At 34.4% G+C, this 5007-nt stretch overlaps 1 pseudogene; it reads left to right on the top strand.

Annotated features, from left to right (window-relative positions):
* The first annotated feature begins 407 nt into the window (after positions 1 to 407).
* LOC127259763 (ADP-ribosylation factor 1-like) lies at positions 408 to 4408 on the top strand (annotated as a pseudogene).
* The last annotated feature ends 599 nt before the right edge of the window (positions 4409 to 5007 follow it).

Consider the following 5007-nt stretch of genomic DNA (forward strand, 5'->3'; position numbering starts at 1 on the left):
GTGTTTCTGTCTTGTTGTTTAAGATGGGTGATGAGAGTATAAAAATGATAAAATAATACATGGCTGGAGTATAAAATTATTTATAATGAGAGTATATTGTATCATGACTGGGAAAGATAACAACGCGCACAGCCGCGGGGCTGACAGCTGAGATGCACCCAGCCTGGCTCACTGTCATCTACAGGTATTTCGTCACAATGCCAATCAGCTTCATTTTTGCATTACAATTATACTCATTGTTCCAGTTACAGTGAGTCATCGTCTTTTATTTCAAATTTGTGCAGGGAGGGTAAGAGGTGCTGATACTTTGCCTGGATCAGATCAGATCCTTTATTTGTTTATTTTATATATTATAACATAGTTAGATTCAATTCATCGTATTCACTCTCAAATTGATTGAGGGTGAGATGGGAATTGTTTTCACGAGGCTGTTTTCTTCACTCTTCGGGAACAAGGAAGGTCGGATTCTTGTGTTGGGCCTCGACAATGCCGGAAAGACCACCATTCTTTGTATGCCTCATTTTTCGCTTCATACGATTCATGTTGTTGTGGTTGCCTACTTGCCGTGGTGATGACTTTTAATTAATTCTCTATAGCTATTGGTTTTTGCAGATCGACTTCAGATGGGCGAAGTAATGTCTACTATTCCAAGTACTTACCTTGTTATCCTCACTTTAAGCAATTCGATACTGTTATTCTATGAACGTGGGTTGACTGACATTTAACGCGCTAATTTTTGGATTTTTTGCGTTGTTTCTAATTGTTTTATGTTATTCTCTTCTCTTGAGCTTGTTTTGGTTGCTTTCTTGAGTTCATTAATTTGCTGCATCTATTTCATAGGCAGAATTTAATATGACAAATGGTGATATGCGAAATGTGTAGTCTGAAAATATGATTAGGGAAACTTTGCTTTACTTGATTAATGAGTAGATGTCTTTTTCATTTTACAGCTATTGGGTTCAATGTGGAAACAGTGCAATATAACAACATAAAGTTCCAAGTTTGGGATTTAGGTGAGTTTATCATCCTTAATAGAATTGGGATTGTTTTCAAAGTTTTTTGGCTTTCAGGATCCTTGCTGTTTGACTTGGACTCGTGAATTTGTTTATTTTCATATGGGGTTCATCATTTTAATTTTTAATTTCTGAGTTTGGTTGTTATTGACTGTGTCATGTGTCGCCCTTGGTGATTTATGTTGAAATTATGAAAAGAAGAAGTTGAGGACTTCTTGGCTTTAGGTTTTCACTCTCATTAGAGCTCCAGAGCATGAAAACAAATGATGTCCATGGATGAACTATTCACATTAATACACAGTGGAATGAATTTGTAACAACTATCAGCTATTAAATGTTGCCACTGGCTATGGTTTCAAATGCTGCCATACATTATAAAAGATAATTGTAGGTTTATCTTAGAGAATGTAGACTACAAGTCAACATTATCCTTCTAGTTAGCCTAAGATATTTTTTTTTTAAATATATATAATCACTTCACCAATGAGGGAGGAATATTGTTTTGTTATACTTGCAGTTTCGGCGTGTCTCATGAGCTAAATGATTGGAATGTAAATGTTTTAAACTTGCTTCCTTATTTTTTCTTTTTCATTCTTTCCATCAAGGAGCCGAAGGATTTTATAAGTTATGATTTACTTTATAGACATACGATTTGCTTATGAGGGTGGGTCGTGATTCTAGAGTATAATTAGGCATCTAGGCCATTAAGCTTAATGCAACTACAAAACACAGTTATAACTTTAACCTGTGGAAGTCATAAAATAACATTCAAGAAAATAACCATGGGAATGCTCTTTGTTATCACAATTTCATTTATGCTAAGTGGTTTTGTGATTACTTAGTAGTTTCTCTTCCAACCATTTCTAAGAAGTCATTTTGAAGTTTTTTATTCGTAACATTGGTGGTTTTCCTTGTTGTGGTAGGTGGGCAGACCAGTATCAGGTAACTAATTACTCAAAAAAGTTCCAAGTAATTACTTGTGATTTTTATTTCTATCGTCTATTTAGTTAATTTGTCCAATTTAATGGTTCTCTTTTCAATCACACAATACTGACATGTGTCTGTACCCTGTCTAATATTGCCTATTGGATTTGTGCAGTAATGACATTTCTTCGTTCTAAATCCATGTTAAAATCTCTCTCTAATGATTTTTTTTCATACTTTTTTACTTTTCAATAGAATATTTTATTTTTTATTCTGTATCTAAGAATTGATAGATTTAGTTAATTACTGCCATGGATAAATAGTTTACCCAGGTGAAATTGTCAAAATAATATTATGTTTTCAGGTAGGAATTGCTTTTATTGTTATTATTTTTTTAGAAAAATTTTAACTTTTTTCTTTTGTATATTTTTTAATACTTTATGTGGTGCTTGACAACATCAAGTTCACTTTAATTTTTCAATGGAAGTGGTAAAAATGTCTAGCAGTAGTTTTTTTTTTTTTTTTGCTATATTATTGCAGTCACATTGGTTGTTGTTCACTAGGAGCTTTGGTTAACTATTGAATTTCAATGATTGTTTATCTCGAATGTGTTTATATATATACATAAGTGGATAAGTCAAAATTTTGAATTAAGACAACACTTTGTCAAATCCTTCAAATCTGGATAGATTGCTGGTACATTTTTTTGTTGATAGCCAAAGTGCTACATATTTTTATTACTAGATGATGCTATAGCGAGAATCCTTATTTCTATATAAAACATGACTTGTGGTGAGTGAGTGCATCTTACAATAGACCTTACTCATCTTTGAACCAACCACATGATACACATATACTAAATGATATTCTTATTTTCCGGTATCTTTTCCTTTTTATTTCTTCCTAATCCCTTGAATCGATGCTAAGATGTTTTGCTTTGTTGCTTAGGCCATACTGAAGGTCCTATTTTCCCAATACTCAAGCGATAATATATGTTAGTGATTCAAGTCATACTGATAGACTAGTGGTTGCCAAGGAAGAATTCCATGCAATATTGGAGGTGATATTTCCATTTATGTACTATCAGAAGAAAGTTCATCACCTATATATTTCAAAGGGGATGTTCTTGTTCCGTTTTACACCAAGGTTAATGGAAGATCAAATAAGCTAAACTCTATGTTACTGGACAGATCTTAAGAATGTAATGAAAATATTTTTTATTTCATATGTCACCATCACATATTCATGGTAAACAACTTGCTTGTGCTTGGCTTCAACAGGTATACTGTCCCGATTATGGTACTTTTAGTTGTCAAAGGTTAACAATGTTCTCATTAATTGTGAAGCTTTAAATTTCAAGAACATAATAGAATTAGAGTGATGTTTTTTTAATAAACACTTTAGTAGTTTTTGTAAAATATTGAATGGCCACCGTTTGCATAATTTTGCTGCACATAATCCTTTGAAGTTCTTTGAGTGTTCTTACAGTAAGTTCCTACCTAGGTGGCCCTGGAACTTGAACCAGTACTTAACAGTTTGTTTACCTTTAGCTTTGGTTTTTAATATTTTAGGCCTTGGCAGTTTGTTTTCAACTTAAATAGAAATGAAAAATTGTTCTTGTTTCTAGTTGTTTTAATTTTCCCTACGTCAGTTAAACTGTTTGTTTAAACTGTTGATGATCTTTGTTAATGATTGACTGTACTTTCCTCTTTCTTATATGGAATTACATTGGTCCCTTGCCAGGAGGAAGAGCTAAAAGGCGCCGTTGTCCTCTTGTTTGCTAACAAGCAGGTGGAATTTTATACCATTCTTTCTGCTATATATATATATATATAAACATTAACATTGCACTTAATTTACATACGATAAGCATAAATTTCTTGATGCATTTGCATACTTGTTAACTCTGTGTGTCGGTTGAAGTTGCTTGTTAATCCACTCACAAGTTAGATAAGTGTACTCTCTTATGGCTTAACATTATCTGACTTACAGGATCTTCCTGGAGCAATGGATGATGCTTCGATAACTGAGGCCTTAGAGTTTCACAAAATTAAGAATCGGTAATGGTCTATCTTCAAAACTTCCGCCATAAAGGGAGATGGCCTCTTTGAGGGCCTAGACTGGTAATTCATGGATACATAATGTGCTTTGGTACCTAATTCATGGATATAATACCATGTATTGTACGACATGTCTGAATATACATACTCGTATTGTTCTAGTTGCAAAGCTTTACACTTCTAATGTCTGTGTTATGGCATGTTATACATACATTTTGAACGTCTGTTGATATCTATGGCTCAATATACTCAAAAATTGCACTTGTGGATGCTGTAGGTGACACACTTTTCCTGGTCAAGGTCTTCGTGACATCCGCCTCAGTCCCGGACACACCCCTTATTTTGCCGACCATTGCTGGGGCGACTACCCTTCGCGATGTCGTTGGTGAAGATCCTATTGAGTGGAACTACAAGGACGTAAGGATCTACTTTAATACCTTTCTTCTATTGCCTTCCGAAATTTATAAGAAGTATGACTTAAAGTAATCTCTGTGTTGGCAATTGCAGCTCATGCGCCGGGCTTGAAATGTTGGTACCGATACACCCATGTTAATTGCCCCGTTTGTCATATGGATTGAATGTCGAACCTGTCTTTGGATGGATTGTGTTGAGTTTTTGTTGAACTATGTCTGGAATTGATGCGTAGACCTTTGTGGTTTGAATTCGTATGGTGAAAAATGTGCCTAATGGGATTGATGGATAACCGTATTTGCTTATTGCGTTGTTTACTTGTGTTTGAACTGTTAAGCACGTTTTGCGGAACAGGTTGTTGATGTGTAGATACTAGTAGGCTTGTTCTATGGGTTGCTTTACTTTGTTGGTAGGTATGGAATTCAGATTTTAATATGAATTAATGTTTGCGCGGGGCGTAATGATGATGATGTTTATAGCAATCTTTGTATTCGTAATTTATTTTCGTATCATACGCATCACAGCAGGTCCATTTGTTACGAACAATTTCAATTGCAGCGTACCCCCTGTTTTTCACAATACGCTATTTTTCCGTAACA

This window comes from Andrographis paniculata, unplaced genomic scaffold, assembly GCF_009805555.1.
Source record: "Andrographis paniculata isolate CXL003 unplaced genomic scaffold, ASM980555v1 Contig60END, whole genome shotgun sequence".
Lineage (NCBI taxonomy): Eukaryota > Viridiplantae > Streptophyta > Magnoliopsida > Lamiales > Acanthaceae > Andrographis > Andrographis paniculata.